Source organism: Myotis daubentonii, chromosome 6 (assembly GCF_963259705.1).
Source record: "Myotis daubentonii chromosome 6, mMyoDau2.1, whole genome shotgun sequence".
In the NCBI taxonomy this organism is placed as follows: Eukaryota; Metazoa; Chordata; class Mammalia; order Chiroptera; family Vespertilionidae; genus Myotis; species Myotis daubentonii.
This window is the reverse complement of record NC_081845.1, coordinates 6,655,775-6,673,895: the sequence shown is the minus strand read 5'-3', so window position 1 is coordinate 6,673,895 and position 18,121 is coordinate 6,655,775. Positions and strand designations below refer to the sequence as shown.

The window sequence follows — 18,121 nt, the reverse complement described above, 5'->3', positions numbered from 1 at the left end:
ACAAAATTTCTTCTGGTGAAATAAGTAATGGTTTTCAGGTTGGCTAATTCTAGACACAGAAAATGATTGATTAAAGCTTCCTGCAAGCTTGGGCTATGCAAATATAGCAGGTGTCTCTGTATATGCAAGGCTTGAGCACAGTCTTCAATTATTTTTTGGGAAAGTTGCCCCCAGTTGAGTCTTGAATCATGCTTCCACATCTGTCAGGGCGTTCCAATCACTACGTGGCCAACGAGGCCAAAAAATAACATAACATTAAAAAAAAAAAAAGCTGGGCTGCCCAGTATGGAATGAATGTTCCAACTTACTTATTTCTGTTCTAATGAGAAAAAAAAAGAGGATAGGATGCTCACGAAGGCTTCAGTATTGCCTAACAAATTCACTCGAGTGTCCATAACCACATGCTACATTGGCTGAATGAATGAGCAAGTGAGCTAGGCAAGAAAGAACTCAGAGGTTCTGGGGCAAGCTTCACTTGACCCCATGGTGGTCCAATATAATCCAGATCTCTTTTGGCAAATCCTTTCTATGTGACATTACATGATGCTCTTAAAATCTGATGAGAAAAGGGCCACTTTGTTCAGGGACCTTTCAGGATGGTCAGTAGGTCAGTGTGTCTGGTCCATGTCAGCCTAATGTATTCCATTTGCAGTATCACTTTTTTTATGGTCATCTTCTAATCCTTTTTCCTCCTAGGCCTCATTAAGAGGCTCCTCAAGGAGCCCATGGCCATTCAAAGTGATTTCTGGCAATGAATTCAACAGCAAACATTTATTCTGACTCATGATCCTGTTATTGCTCAGTTCCTCCTTGTCTTGTGTGTGCTGAAAAAAAACAAAAAACAAAAAACTTTGAACATCTACGAACAAAATTGATCCAGAGACATGGAAGTATGGAACAGACCAGTGAATCTCAGAGGGAAGGGGTGAGGTGATGGGAAGAGATGTATACATAACCCATGGACACAGACAATAGTGTGGTGAAGGCCTGGGGGTAGGGAGGTGGGAGCTGGGTGGAGGGGGTCAATGGGGTAAAAAAAGGGGATAGCTGTAATACTTTCAATGATAAAGATAAATTTTGAAATATATATATATATATATATATATATATAATTATCATCCCCCCCCCCGCAAAAAAAAAAAGAATATAATGGTGGAGGTGTTAGCTCCCACTATAGTAGCAATCATGTTGCAACAGATAAGTGAGTCAAATCAATATGTTATATACCTTAAAGTTACACAATTTTATGCCATTTACATCTCAATAAAGCTGGGTTTAAGAGAAGGAAAAAAATAGAAATTAATAGCCAGTGATTAGGATGGATTCACATATAACTGGAACTGTTTTTTTCAAAATCCAGTTATTTTATTATTGGTAAAATTTTCAAATTGACATGTATTTATTAAGTGCTTCTGATGATTCAAGGTTCCTTCTAATTCCATCTTAATTTCTGATTCTGTGACCTTGATTTATATTAGTCTGTGTTTAAACTCTGCTCAATTGAAGAGAATAATAATATCTATTTCTAGTAGCAAAAGCTAAGAAAATAATGAGTTACATTACATAAATTAAATAATTGTATTCACTTTAGAAACTGATATTAATATTTTGAATTTTTAAAGTTAAGCATAGTAATAATATCCCACAAGCTCTCTCAACACCTGATTACTTCAAATCTGAAGGAAGCAGACATGAAAGAAAATCCAGTTATTCTCAAATAGAGAATAAATGTGACAATATTCATGGCAGCCTTCGATAATTAATTCCACTAATATAAGTGACTCCTTAAATTCCTACTTAAAATATGTTTCCAAGTTAAATATTATAAGTTTAAAATGGACAAATCTACATTAATCTAATGGGTTTCCTGACAATTTGAAATGAAACATGGCTTACTATGACATGATTTTAAATGCATTTATTTAAATGTGTCATACTTAATATGCAACTTTGAAAGTCCCTGGGTTGACATCAAAATATATTCATCTATCTCTGATTTGCTCTTCTGAAGTTTGGCCATACTTCTTAGCCTCTCAGGAAACTGATGGAAAATTCCCCAGGCCTTAGTATCATTTTCTATAATGCAAACTCTATTCTGAAATGACTTTTTGTAGTTATCTATCTTCAAGCCTGAAATTGATAGACATTTAATTATTTTAAATCGTTGCTTAGTGTCTCCTTAGGTTTGTCACAGTATTTGTCTTAAAAAAAGTGGTACCCTTTAAAGAAAAAAATGCCTTAAATTTACTAATGAGGTTTAATAGGTAGGAAGTCGATTCTATTACAAAAACAATTGAAGGAAATGGAGAGAGTTTTGAGGTCCTTGTTCCGGGCCATTTAAATGCCACTGGAATTCTCAATGTTGGTTTTGGCTGTTCTAAGTGTAGTGTATTGTGTGTGTGTGTGTGTGTGTGTGTATGCACGCGCGTATTCCATTCCCTAGACTGAGATCCTGAAGCTCTATTTTTTCCAAATTTTAAAACCCAGCTAACATCTCACTTCTTCAAAGGCACCCTGAATGAAGCTAAATTGTTCCCATCCATGGTAGTTCTTAATCAGGTGGCAGGGGACCTTACTCTATAGCCATCCTTACCCCATGACCTCTAGTGTTCTCTCTTTTTCTGGGATCATTAACATGACCTCTAGACTTCTTAATGTTGATTTCAATTAAAGGTGATGCTGTGCCTCACTCAACTTGCCCAAGGTAAAGCAAGGTATTTTCAAATATGCTTTGAAAGTGGAAAACCCATTATGCCCCTTCTTCACTACTAACGGGAAAAGGGGCTGGGCTGACTCCTGGTGTGTGGAATACGATCACAGGGATTTTAGTATTTTTTCTGGCATAACAAGAGGAGGAAGGGGAGTTTCTACAATGGAGCCGGGTATAATGTTGGGCAATAGAGAATGTTTCCATGTCATTAGGCTCCATAGACATATAGGAGGCTCCTGGAGCTCCATAGATTTATTTATTCACTAGAGGCTCGGTGAATGAATTCGTGAAAGGATAGGGTCCCTAGGCCCGGCTGGGGCCTTCTGGCTGCTAGTCGGGGCCTCCCTTCCATGGCTGCTGGGCTGGGGCCTTCCTTCCTTCCCCGCCACCCCTGGTGGTCAGTGCACGTTATAGCGAGCGATAGAACTCCCCATCTCACAGTCAAACTCCTATGGGGACACTTTGCATATTAGCCTTTTATATATATAGATTCATCCATTCATTCATTCATTCCACAAATATTTTTAGAAAGAATGCCTTCTCTGTGTCATGTGGCAGGACAAAAGGCTGATTTTTGTGCCATGGAGTTTTTTTCTTTTACTCTAGGTTAACTAGTTTTGTTTTCTGATTTGTCTTAGTTTCTCTTTAAAGGGACTCTGTGTTCTCCCTACCTGTGTTCAAAGTGAGTTCAGTAAATCATTTTTTATTGACAATGATGTTTCCAACAAGGCTTTTAACCTAATTTATTACTGAAAATGTCTTATATGAGAGTTTTTCCTTTGCCAAAATAATTTGTCTCCTTTTTTCCATGTTCTCTTCTTTAGTATCAATTAATTTCTTATATGACTATTTGTCATTCCCTTTCTTATCTCCCTATCCTCTTGTATTCTTCCCTAACTAAATAGAAAGGCTTGGAGGATTTTTTTACCCCAGTTTTAAAAATCTCTTTCATCTCTACATGACATTTTTCCCTTTCTAATAGCTCTTTCATTTTGGTGCTTTTTTCTTTTGCCTTTTATTTGACATTGCTTTTTATTCCCATGCTCAGTGAAGTCAGCTTTTTTTTTTTTTTAACACATTCTACCACTTCTTTTCAAGTTGGCCTGTATCTGCTCCCAGCTTCTCTCTCTTTTCTTCTTCTCGATAAATCTTTTTCTCTCTGATCTTTTCCTCTTTCCACTTCTTATCCTCTTTCCTCATTCTTCAAATTGTCCAATATGCCTTCATCTTGGTGTGTGTGTGTGTGTGTGTGTGTGTGTGTGTGTGTGTGTGTGTGTGAGAGAGAGAGATTTCCTTCTTCCTTTTTTTCAGTTCTTTTATTTCTACTTAGTACTTTAAGGGGAAGAACAATTTGGAACCTTTTACTTTTTTTTTAGCTATTGTTAGGAAAGGCCAGACATTGCAGGACAATAGCCACATGGGGGGTGTTGGGTTGGAGAAACTGCCCTGCTTCCCTCAGCCCAGGAATCAGAGCATCATTGAGGCTGACGTGCAGCCGTGAGCCCCACTCAGCCTTCATGCGATAGGACCCTTTCACCCCAGATGCACAGAGTGGTTTATCTTTTTCTTAAAAACACTCAAGACAACTCTATAGTTTTACCACTTTTCCACTTTTCAAAGTACCTGCACCTCATTTTGTCCCCAGCACATTGAATGAGGCAGGGTGGTCATCTCCACTGGGGGAATGAGGCAGCGGAGGCAGAGCGAGGATTAGTGTGTGTCCTGGGGCCTGGGAACCACACGGAGTGCCCTGGTCCTAGACCGCCCCCTCTGGGCTCCAGAGGGACATGGTTAGTACTTCCTCAGGGCTCCCCCCAGGAAGGCAGTGTTTGTCGCCCAACCTCTCTCCCCCTTTTCCCCTTCATTCCTCATTCTTGAAGAACACGGTTAATAATTCATCGCACTCCCATCTGTCCAGCCTTTGGATTGGAAGGCATTGCTCTAAGTCTACCTGAATAGTCAACCCCAGGTCTCTCAGGGCTCCTCTGCCTCTTACATTTATTTCCCAAGTGTCCTCATCTGACTTCAGTTTTTATCTCCCTCCTCGGGTCCAGCTCACCCCAGACACAACTCTGAGATATTTCACTTGGATGGTTTCTGTCATCTCAAACTCCACAGGACAAGACTGAGTTTGTCCTCCTCAGTCCTGGCCTCCCTCCCTCTCCTAGAAACATTTCTCTTGTTCCTATTCATGGCAGGAGCACGTTCCCAGCCACAAAGGCTCGAAGTCAACTTGGAGTCATTCTTGCTCATTCTCATATCTAGTCGATTTCCAAGTTCTTTTCTCCTTTTTCTCTTTTAGTTTCTACTGCCAATACCCCTGCAATTGGGTTACACTTTCCCCTTTTAACGGTTCCTTTTACAATCTCACCCACTCCATTTTGTCTGACATACTGATGCCGGAATACTATTTTTTAAACTTCCAGACTTTGTTTTGCCAATGGAATAAAGATTGCACAAGACTGCACCGTTCTTTGGGGACAGAGTTATGGCTAGAGCCCAGGATTTGTAAACTTTAGTTTTTATACTTTTTTCTACTAAACTATACTGTGTCTTATGAATTCCAGCATAGGAATCCTTTATCTGTCCTACTTATTCCTAAGTTCTTTAGTTTTTCTGTGCTTTGTTTTAATCTATAAGCTTCCTCAGTCCTTTTGGAAGTAGGAAGAACCTTAAAATTTAATCAAATCAAAACAAATGCTGGCCCAAATAAAAATGCTGTATAGACACGTAAAACTATATCAAACAGGTGGGACAAATATTTTTTTTCTTTCAGAGACAAATCCTACTGAAAGAGTTTGGTTTCAGATGCTACTGCTACTGAGTCTGGACGATTTCTGATTCGAGAGTCTCCCTTCACTGACTCTTCCTCCAGGGAGCGTATCTGTTCTGATTGCACAAGAGAGCGGTAGCCCTTGGTACTGAGCTCTGGTTCTTATCATGCTGGGTTTCAAGAATATTTGGGTATCTCACTATTTTAACATCATTAAACTATAATCTAGCCATGGGGTAGGGCTAAAACCCCATTTCAACAAAATCTAAGTTAAGGTTGGAATTAGCTAACAAGGCTATTTATGAAGTCTTCAGTTGGTCCTAAGAGGAACCCTATAAGGGACCTACCCGTAGCGGACTTCAAGTCCAAGAGGGTGGGAGGAATTGGCAAACAGAAGCAGAGAATGTTAGCGTTGTGGTCCTGCAGCTGTAAGCTCACAGACACTGGGGAAGCACGCTCTAAGGAAACCCTAGGGAAGGGCTCCGCTGGACTCAGCCTCCTCGGGGCCCTCTATAGCCTCTTGGCCATGCCCGTTGTCTCAGTTATTTGTGGACCTGTCTCTCATGCCACCGCATTATAACAAGTGAGAAACTGGTTCACTATACAAAGACCTTATTTGGCAATTTTCATCTTCAGTGCACTTTCCAAATGTTAACTAATTAATCTGCTTGACAGTATTCCATTTAACAGTGGTACATGTTTTATGTTCATAAACTCTTATAAGCTTTTTATTGCTTTGATATTTTATTTTTAGGTTGTTTCCCCCCCCCCCCCCTGTGTCCCTTCAAGGCCAAATTAGCCTAATTCTTTGCTGGCATGGCGCATGTTCTCCACAATCTGGATGCCTTCAAAGTGGTAGATGGCCAAGCAAGAAAATCAGATGAGGCTGTGGGAGGCAGAGGAGGAAACAGCCTCACCCTTGTGAATATCAGAAATGCCACTAGAGACGGACCTGGCATTCCAGCAGCCACTGCCTCTGCTCATGCCACCCAAACCCATCCAGCCCCTGAGTGCACAACAAGTATTTACTGAGTGCCTACTATGTGCCAGGTCTGTTCCAAGCACTGGGGATAGAAGAGTGAACAAAGCAGACATCAGTCTTTGTCCCAAGGAACCCCAATATCATACATAAGCTTAGAGAGCTTCCTCAAATATTCCCTAAAAATGTCTCCTTATTCTATAGTGCTTCCCAGGGAAAGGAGCGCCTCATATTTGTTTTCCGTGGGTAAATACAACTTAATTTGTCTTAACACTTTCTCTTTCAAGTTTCAAAGTCCGCTCCCAAAAATTAGTGTCCAAATCCACAATCTTCGCATCTAGACAACTAGTTCTTGAACTTTTGGGGCTATGAATCCTGTAAGTATATGATGATAACTATGCATTTGCTCAACAGAATCAACAGAAGAAATGTATGTATTACAAACATATATAGTTTTAGTTATACATCTATTTATATGCAGATATGGAAGAACATGCATACCATTTTTTTAAATATATTTTATTGATTTTTTACAGAGAGGAAGGGAGAGAGATAGAGAGTTAGAAACATCGATGAGAGAGAAACATCGATCAGCCACCTCCTGCACATCTCCCACCAGGGATGTGCCCGCAACCCAGGTACATGCCCTTGACCGGAATCGAACCCGGTGCCCCTTAGTCCACAGGCCGACGCTCCATCCACCCAGCCAAACCGGTTTCGGCAACATGCATGCCATTTTGAGGGGTTTATAGACCTTCCAAAGTCTTGTGTATCCCTTGTTAAGTAACCTCATCGAACCTAGAAATACCACTCAATTATATAGACTTCATCTCATTTAGATTTCAGCTATCACAATTAGATTTTACAGATTGGAGAATGCGGTTATTAACACGGATTCTAATAGGCATGTGTGTTTACTTCTTTGACCTCTTTGATCTTTTCTTTGAATTATTTGGGCCCTTATTAAGGCAGACTTGTCAAAGCACAGAGCTGTGGATATAAGATTATTTTAGAGAATAGAATGAGAATATTGGCTTCCGCATCATTTAAGGACATTGTCTTTAAGGTGTAGCTATAATGATGGCATGCTCCATGTCCTAGATCAGTGATGGCGAACCTATGACACGTGTGTCAGAGGTGACACGCAAACTCATTTTTTTTTGGTTGATTTTTCTTTGTTAAATGGCATTTAAATATATAAAATAAATTTCAAAAATACAAGTCTTTGTTTTACTATGGTTGCAAATATCAAAAAATTTCTCGCCGAAACCGGATTGGCTCAGTGGATAGAGCGTCGGCCTGCGGACTGAAGGGTCCCAGGTTCGATTCCGGTCGGGGGCATGTACCTGGGTTGCGGGAATATCCCCAGTAGGAGATGTGCAGGAGGCAGCTGATCAATGTTTCTCTCTCATCGATGTTTCTAGCTCTCTCTCCCTTCCTCTCTGTAAAAAGTCAATAAAATATATTTTTTTAAAAAAATTTCTATATGTGACATGGCACCAGAGTTAAGTTAGGGTTTTCAAAATGCTGACACGCCGAGCTCAAAAGGTTCACCATCACTGTCCTAGATAGTGACTGAAACCCCGGGTTCCATCACTTTTTCCAGAATAATTGGTCTTACGGTCCCTGAATGTGTTCTCTTACACTTGCCTATGAGGAATTTCATCTGCCAGTTTGCTGCTCCCATATGCAGACTTGTGAAATTTTCACAGTTTCCTCTGCATAATGGCATGATATTTCATTATTAAAAAGAACTTAGTGTCATGGGCAAACCTGAGGATTTTATTGTAAACAGTCTCTTGTTACATCTTAGCATCCATTTGTGAGTTGGAACCATTTTAAAAAATATTTATCCTTCTCTCTCTCTCTCTCTCTCTCTCTCTCTCTCTCTCTCTCATTTTTTTTGAGCCAGCGTCAGTTCTTTTCCAAGATAAAACAGTTAATTAACTTCTGTGTTTGATCCCAAATGATATTCAGCAAAATATTAACAGTGAACATCTCTGTGATCTAGATTGTGGATGATTTTAATTTTATTCATTTTGCTTCTCTGTTTTCTGCATTTCCTATAAGAATAGATACTGCTTTTGTAGTTACACATGTTATTAAATGCACATCGTTTTTAAAAATGGAATCTTTCCCGAGTGTCACTGAGTATTGAAAGGGAGGACATCAAGCGGATTCTCTTTCCCAGTATTAGGGCGGTGCACAAGCTCTCTTGCCTTTCTGACAAGAGATTATTCTATTTAGAAACATATAGGCAGTCATATCCTCTGGTCCTTCCTCCTCGGTGCCTGTCACATTAGCAGTGTGACAGCCACCTCGGAGGCCTCCATTGAATTGATCTGTCTACACAGATTTCAGTGGATCCAAAATTCCCACTGGCGTTTCTTCTAACCTCTTGGGGAGAGCCCATTTATTCCTAGTGATCATTCAAGTTTGGGAAAGAAAATCATGACAAAAATGCATTCTTGCCCTGACCGGTGTGGCTCAGTGGATGGAGCGTCGGCCTGCGGACTTGAGGGTCCTGGGTTCGATTCCAATCAAGGGCATGTGCCTTGGTTGCGGGCACATCCTCAGTGGGGAGTGTGCAGGAGGCGGCTGATCGATGCTTCTCTCTCATCGATGTTTCTAACTCTCTATCCCTCTCCCTTCCTCTCTGTAAAAAAAAAATCAATAAAAAATATATTTTAAAAAATGCATTCTTGATCCAGCCAAGAACATATTGTTTATTTATTGCTATTTGATTTTGTACCTGTGACTGATCTGCTTCAAAAGTTAATTTAGGAGTGAGATTGTTGGTAATGCCTTCCTTTATAAACTGATTCATTCCGCAACCTCCTTTTCAGACCTGCCTGCACTTTTCATATTGTGATCATCAATCAGTTGGCCTCATCGATTCTCTCGCCGTCTTTCTGCCTCCCATGATTCTAACACAGATTTTAATATTAGGATTAGTCCCTCAGAAATGTTCCCCAATTTTTTTAAGCTTACAATTTTTTTAAAATTAGCATCTAAATCATTTAAATTTGCATTTGTTCTGCTATGTATGATAGTCCTTATATTTTTCTACTTGGGCACATTGATTTTTAATATGGTGTCTTTTCAAATAGTATCATTTTTTGGTTTTTATTTTTTAAAATTTCACTTTGCTTGCAGGTTATACTGAAATAGGCTAACCGCTCATCTTGATATTTAAGTACAGGACTCCTCCCTTGTCCATGGCTTTACTTTCCACAGTTTCAGTTACCCACTGTCAACTGTGGTCCGAAAATATTAAATGAAGTATTCCAAAAATAAACATTTCATAAGTAGTAGCATTATGAAATCTCCCACGACCCACCCCATTGGGGCAGGACGTGCACCAGCCCTTTGCCCAGTGGCTCCACGTGTGTATCCTACCCACCCTTAGTCATTTATCAGATATTTTGACAGAGAGAGACCACATTTACCTAACTTTTATTACAGTATATTGTTAAAATGGTTCTATTTTATTATTGTTGTTGTTAATCTTGTGCTGTGCCTAATTCATAGATTACACTATATCATAGGTATGTGTATGCAGGAAAAAAACACAGTAGACATTGGGTACAATTCCTGGTGTCTTGCTTCCACTGGAGGTTTTGGCACGTATCCCCCACTGGTAGGGAGAACTGGACTGTGGCATTTCTACCCCCCAGTGATTCTATTGTATTTTCTTTTCCCCATAGAGTTCCTCAATTTCTTTCCATCCCCTCCTGTGCGCCTGCACCATATCCTTCCTATACAGAGTTTTTGCTTGGCAGCAAGTCTCTCTGGTCCATTCCATGTTAATTATATCACAGTCCTCACGATTGCCAAGTGTTCCCATCTGGCCACTGGGTCTGTAAGTCTTTAATGTTTATTTGAAGCGGTTATGCATGCTGGATTGGGCCTTCATCACTTCTCCCCTCCATTTGTTCTTAGATGAGGGCATCCTTATTTCATTATCCCCTTTTTCCTCAGATGTATTCTCCACTTCCTCCCTGATTGCTTTATTTGAATCTTGGATACCTCAAACACTGTGTTTGTATCTATCTTCCTCCCCATTCCTTGATTTAAAATCTTCTGAAACTTGAAAACTATCCTTAACTGTCTGGTGCTATTTTACCTCAAACTACATTTTCCTATATAGACTCCACTTACCAAAAAATATCTTGGTTCTTGGTAATCTGTGAATGTCTTCCTTATACCGTTATCTTGTCTACATATTCAGGCTCTGGAAATCTGTTCATCCTTAAAATTCTTTATAGAATCTACCTTACTTTGGGAGGTTGTACTGAGTTCTTGCCTTGCAATTGAAATTTGACCCAGACATGATTCAAATGGAGTCCCTGTAATTGTTAATCATTTATCCTCCTCAACACCAGCAGCCTATTTCATAAAGGTCACTATAGGTGTTTTGAAAGGCCGTTCAGGACACGGATCATGGCCAACACTGTCTCTTTGTGAGTCAGTTACCCAATCTACTAACAAGCCCGATTTCTCTGCCTTTAGTAGCATGCCTCATCTTAGAGAAGTTTGGTTAGGGCAAGTGACTGGGTATCTCTTAGCAGTTGGATTCCAAATAGAGATCTATTTATGTTCTCATTATTTAGATATTTTTATTTGGTGTGATGAAAATAACATTGAAGTAAGACTTTAAAAGTGTGAATTTTCATTCTAGTTATATACCTTAACTGAGTTAAGCCAGTCTGGACCACCTTCAACCGAAAACAAAGCATTTGATGTAGTTGGCCGCCAGGACTCTCCTTGTCTTCGACTTTCTGACGCTCTATGGCGGACTGTGTATTGGGAACAATGGTGCGCCCCAGTAGCATGACAATTGGCAGACAGAGATGCGATTTCCAGGGCCATGAACTTTCATGTGAAGTAACGTTGTAGGTTTTAATCGCTTAATGATTTAATGTCTTTCTTTCCAGTGATGATGAAAACGAGGTTGCCTGCCAGGACCTCGAAGAGCTGAGAATGACTGCCTTGACTCTGCACATGAAGGATCGGAGGCCAGAAAGGCAGACTCTTCCCAAAGGGGGGAAAGGGGTAGGTCCCAGAATTAACCACAACGTTGTATGTATAGAAGCTTCAGTTGGAGAATTATACCATCCTGGGTTCCTGGACACCGTTTCCAGTGATGGTTTTATGAGAGTCAGTGGATGCTGTTTCAGGTCCTACGTTCAAAATGGATTTGACTTCTGATTTCCAAAACCCCTTTCATCAGAGTAACCACTATTCAAGGAGAGCAATCCCACTTTCTTCTGGGTCCTCAGACCAAGGGTCTGTTGACTGTTGTTCTTTTTCCAAAGAAAAAGAAATCTAGGCATTTATGTAGAATTCTCATGAGATTTCACTCAGATTTTGGATTTGGTATCGCTGTTGATAGAGACGAGATGGTTGCGTTAAGAAATCTGATTTAAATAGTTTATTTTAATATTAAACAGTATGTCGCATGTACCAGATCCATTTTGCTGGTGGAGGTCAACATCTGCCACATGTGGCAGTTGCTGGACACCAGTGGTTCTACTGAAAACGCACAGTGGTCCTTCCTTCAGTTTTGACCTCTTTGTCTATGGCGTTGCCTATTGACATTCATCATTTCCCTGGCCTTCCCTATAGACACCTGCCTGCATATTTGTTTATATTCTTTTGCTTAGGTGATGTTGAGCTGGAAAAACACGGTTAGACAAAACCAAGTGTGTTAGTTGTTCCTTTCCTTCCCCTTGGTGATGTGGACGTGGGAGTGAGCGGGGCAGGGGCCGCAGCCAGAGACAGGAGACGGGGTGCTGGATGGGGTGAGCGTAAGGAGGGCTCGGGAGGGTCAGATGCTCCAGTGCTCACTGCGCCCATCCTCTTTGCTTTTCATCGCAGCCCCCCTTGGGCTGTTAGCACTGGTCTCTTCATGCTCAGCACCGTTTCCCTGTTGGACGCTAAGCCCTTTGAGGGCAGGCGTGGGCCGCCTCCTCTGCCTTTCAGAAACAATTTAATGTGGGAAGAACCTGGTCTTGGAAGTTAGACCTCATTAGTTTAGAATACAGGTGACTCTGTATTTGTTGTGTGACCATGTGCATCTAGTTCAGTCCGCGGGTCTAAGGGCCCCATCAGTACGATGGGGTGATGATAATAACAGGCGTCACAGATTTGCTGTACAGATTCGCTCATTCACAAATCCGTTCAACAGATATTGACTGAGCAGGTCTGCTAGTATCTGTCCTATCTGCCCAGCCCTCTAGGTGGGAGGATACTTGATGACAAGACAAGAGCCCTGCTGTTGTTGAACTTCCCATGAATCAGATGTGAGAAGAGGTGAAACCTTTGGCGTTGTCCTAGCACAGAGTCCAGCTCGGACCTGACTGTTTTCTCGGACCTCCTCTACACTGTACTCAGTGTCCGGCACTAGCAGTCCACACCATGCACTGAGGAGTCCATGACACCTGGAATCCACAGCGGAACCACTCGGGGCGCATCCACACAGTGGGCGGGATGTGAAGACAAATGCTTCCGTTCAGTTTTGTGGTCCACAGGGTAGCTTTACATGGAGAGAGTCATAGAAATAAGAAAACGGAGACTTTCTCACTGTGTTAGGGGAAACAAAGTAAACATTTTTTATCATGTACATAAAATATATACATATAATTATAAATTTAAATTTTGGAGAGTGGCTAAATTCTTCCAATATTATCCTTAGCATTTAATTCATTTCAGCAACTCATGTGAATGTCCTGTCTTGCATGTTTAATGATGTGTGTGTGTGTGTGTGTGTGTTTTGTTGCCCAAATGAACTATAAGCTCCTTGCAGACAGCCCCGCTGTCCTATGCAGCATTCACCCAACAGGGCAGCTGCGGGCATAACTCGTGTTCAAGGAGCAGGAAAGCAGAATCGCAGTTCGGGCCCCGGCAGGCACTGTGCTGAGGTTGCCGGGGTTGGTGAGTCTTTCCCGGCTGCAGCTGCATATGTGACTCCCACACAAGCCCGCGTGGCTCTTTCATTCTCTCTGTTTGCGCCACTGTTACTGTTCCATACCTCCAGGCGTTTTCAGCTAAAGAGGCTGACCGAGCAAACCAGAGAAGATACGTTTCATCCCCTCCGGTGGAGCATCCTGCCCTCGTATATAAACACAGTAACATGGTCCCCGCGGCCGCACCGCCGTTCTCCGCGCTGTGTGCTCCGCAGCTGTCCCAGCCCGGCCAGGAGCCCGAGTTCTGCTGCCCATTCTCCTCTAAACGATGCTCTTCATAGAAGAGTTTTCAATCCAGGTAAATATCATCTCATCCCAGCGTCACATCCACACGCCTGCGCTCGCTCCCTCTTTCTTCCTTTCCTTTGAGTCCTCACGCGACTCGCGGGAGATGCTCCTGGTGGGATCGCAGCTTTGCTCCTCAGTGAACGGTAACAGCTCCCAACGCCTCTCCGGCAAAGACCCCCGCGACTTGCAAAGGTGGGAATAAATCAGAGCAGGGAAGAGACGCTGCGGGAAGCCAGAAGCTAAATGCTGCATCGTGTCGCAGGAGGCCAGGGGGAGCGGGAGCCTGCCTTTCCTGGCAGCCGATTTCTTCCTGCTCGTTCGTTACCTCGGCCGCAGCCCCGTTAGAACAGTCATTCCGGATCTGCTGGAAGCTGTCACCCCTCTCCTTCCTGCGTGGCAGCTGGTGTGGGAGGCCGCAGACTGCTCAGTCCCTTCCAGATTCTACACACACACACACACACACACATACACACACACACACACACACATACACACACACACACACACACACACACACTCACACACACACAGGAGCTTAATTTGTTACAAAAGAAAAAAATAAATAAAGTGGCAGCTTACCCTCAGGCTCAGAGCATGCACGGGGTGGCGGGGGGGGGGGTGGCAAGATAAATGCCTGCAGGTAGCCTGCCGCAGACACGGATTACACTCCCTCTGCCGCACCCCCCCCCCACACCCCCGACCACACACACCGCATGTACCACATTCATCATGCCGGATGGGGAGACAGTTCAAAAACTTCAGCAGTTTTCCAACAAAGATGCACCGTTTAAAAAAGACAATAACACAACTTTATTTTGTGTCGCTTTCTTTGTACCAGCAATGAATCTGAAAAATGTGCTATGGATGTGAGTGCAAATAATTAACGGCCGGGTAGGGACAGGAGGAAGAGGCGGGAATAGACACCCATAAGCAGAGGCGGATCCTCTTTCCTTCCCTGTGACCTTCCCCAGATCGCAGGGCCTGGGCCAGGCCTCCCCATTCATCACAGGCTCAGTTAGCTCTGCCCTGGCTCCTGGACCAATTCAGACAGCAGATGGGCAGCCCTGAAATAGCGCAATCCTTTCACCCCGCGGGATATAATATGCAGGCTTCCCAGGCCCAGGAGCCCTGCGATGTCCCTGGGCCCCTGTGCCCTCTGTCTTGGTTCTCACTGCCCGGCTATCCTCAAATGAGTCCGGGGATCTCTGTCTCTGATACCCAGGCCTGCAGCTTGTACCCTGATACCCTGATTCTTGAAGCTTCCTGTTGATGACACTGGCCACTCTCAATCCAACATGCTGCCCACCCCGGATTTCCCGGATCCGCTTTCCTTCCTGGGATGTGCCTGTCCTTCTTGGAAGTCCTAATGTCCACTCTTGCCTGACCAGGTCCTCTTCTTTGTCTCGCATGCCCAGCTGCTGTGTGCCCTAGCCCCTTCCCGGCCCTCAACCTGCTGTAGTTTAGAATGTCTGTGCCAGACCCCTTCTCCTGTTTTCTGTCTATACTGGATTCCTACCATACCCCAAAGTTTGAAGCAATACATGAGTAAAAGGGGAGAGGAGATTCCTAGAACTCAGTGGAGTAGGGGTGTGGCCAAAGGTACCGAGCACTAGAAAAGGACATCATGGTGGACTGCAGGGTCTTGGTGCATAGTCCTAAAAGCCTGAACCCCAAAGTGACTGAGACAGGTGATGGTGCGTTGAGGGATGGCAGGGGTGGCCATAAACTTCTGAAAAACCTCTAGTCATTGGGAGACAAGCCAGGCTTCCTAGTCACAGACACAATGACAAATTGGACCTGCTCTTCCTGGTTCCAGAAAACCAGGTGTCCAAGATGTATGGGGTGGGTATGGAGAGCCCTCTGCTAGGATGAACTTGGAAAGCACCACCCACTGAGGAAGATCTCTTTGTCCCATGCTAACTTGAGGAACCGTCCCTTGCCTCTCAGAGCAAAAATCTACCAAGAATGGTTTCATATTGTGAACTATATCAGGTGCATACAAAATTGCAGCATCTGTAATACAAATCTAAAAATTCAGTTTAAGAAATAAATATCACCGAGAGCACCGAAGCCTTCCACCTGTGTCCTTACTCTCATTCCTCTTATCAGAAATAACCAGTGTTCTGAATTTGGGGCTTGTAATTTAACCTCTGAACATTTCTGTATCCTTGTATGCATGTGATCATAGGTGTGTGTATGAGTAAACAGTATTTTGCATGTTTTACAGTCTTATTTGAGTAGTTCCACACTACATGTATTCATCCGTAGCTTTTTTTTCTTAGTATGATGGTGAGGCCTATTCATGTTTCAATTCTGAGTTGGCAAACGATGGCTCATGGGCCAAATCTACCGGCAGTCTGTTTGAATACACCCCTTGAGCTAAGGATGACTTCTTATGTTTCCAAATAATTGAATAATAAACAAAGTCAAAGCAATGGTCATGACAGAGGCCATATGTTTATGGAAAAAGTATGACAGTTCTTGTTCTTTTATTTTGCCTTGGTTATTTTTTATCTCTACATTCTTCTAAATACACTTTTAAAAATAGCCTGTCAAGTTTCATAAAAAACCTTTTCAGAATCTGATTGAAATTATTTTATATATATATATATATATATATATATATATATATATATATATATATATATATATATATATATATTTGTATTGACTTCAAAGTGGAAAGGAGAGGGAGAGAGAGACAGGAACGTCAATGATGAAAATCATGGATTGGTTGCCTCCTGCATGCCCCACACTGGGGATAGAGCCCACAACCCGGGCATGTGCCCTGACTGGGCATCAAACCCTGACCTCCTGGTTCATATGTTGATGTTCAACCACTGAGCCACGCCAGCTGGGCTGAATTGATTTTGAATCTATGGATTCTTTTGAAGAGAATTGATATGGTATCTGTATTAGTTATTCATTACTGCTCTAACAAATTACTAAAAATTTTGCAGCTTGAAACAACACAAATTTTGCCATATGTATTTTTAAGTCAAACTCCAAGATGAATATCACTGGACTAAAACCCAGGTGTTGGCAGGACTGGGTTCCCTTTTGAAGAGTTTAGGGCAGAATCCATTTCCTTGCCCTTTCCACTTTGGAGGCTGCCCACATTCCTTGGCCCGTGGCCCCTTTCATCAGACCATTCCAACCCCTATTGTCATCTTGTCTTCTCTGACTTTGACGGACTCTTCTACCTCCATCTCCCACTTGTTACATTTCTGTGAAAACATTGGGCCCACCCAGAAAAATTTAGGATGATCGTTCCATCTCAAAGAGAATCATGTCAAAACAACCACAGTTTCATCTGGAACCTTAAGTTCTCTTTGCCAAATAATCCCACATATTCAAAAGTTTCAGGGATTAGGATGTGGAGATCTTTAGGCCAGGATTATACCTACCACACACCCATCTAGTGAGTTTTTCTCCCATTTCTTGTAATTTTAAGTTCTAAAACTTGCAATTGGTTCTTTTTATATCTTCTATTTCTTTGCTGAGACTATTTTTCCATGTGTTTCACGAGTGATCGCAGTTGTCTGTTGAAACATTTTTAGGATAGCTGCTTTAAAGTCCTTGTTAGAGAATTCCAACATTCGTGCCATCTTGATATTGGCATTTGTTGATTTTCTTTTTTTATTTGAGTTGAGATGTTCCTAGTTCTTTGCATGACAAAAAAAGATTTGGACTGTATCCTATACATTTTGAATATAATGTTATGACATTATGGTTCTTTATTTAGATCTTCTATTTTCGTTGGCAGTTGACAGGTTTAGGTTCAGAACATACTTCCTGGCCCACTTTTGTGGTTTATGGTTCCAATATCAATTTAGTCTTCAAAGCCTTTGCAATGATATTCTGATACACCCCACTTGTACATACCCAGAGGCCAATCTGAAATGTGGAGGTATTCCTCATCAGAGTTCAATTCTCTAATCACTGGCTGTGTTGATTTTGGTTGGTTTCACACAGTGGCCTCTTAGGAATTTGCCCAGGACTTCAGACACAAATTTATGAATCCTTTTCTTCAGCAATCTTCTCTCTGTAATCACACCCCCCTCCCCCACTACCATCACTCCATCCGCCGCCAAACTCTCTCTAACTATGTAGACATTTGTTTAGTGTTAGGCAGGAATGATTGGCAGGTCTCCATCTCACAGTCTCAGGGTGGGGTACAGGAGAAGCGAAGGAATAGCACCTCTGTTCATGTTAGTGTGGGGGAGATATGGTTGATAGAGTTTTATAATTTTCTTTTTAAAAATTTCATATATATTGTTGGGATTATTTATTAAGACCTTATATGGTTTGATGCTGTTCTTACACTTCTAAACATTTAAAAAACGAGATCTGAAGTTTGAGGTAAGTTGGTTAGGGATTTGGAAGGTGTGGCATGAGACTGT

At 42.2% G+C, this 18,121-nt stretch overlaps 1 long non-coding RNA gene across 1 annotated transcript in view; it reads left to right on the top strand.

Annotated features, from left to right (window-relative positions):
• Positions 1-18,121, top strand: part of LOC132236765 (uncharacterized) — a 46,152-nt gene that overhangs the window by 21,348 nt on the left and 6,683 nt on the right. The window contains exon 2 of the long non-coding RNA XR_009453355.1: positions 11,400-11,517. This is a non-coding gene — a long non-coding RNA (uncharacterized LOC132236765). The remainder of the gene's footprint in view (positions 1-11,399; positions 11,518-18,121) is intronic.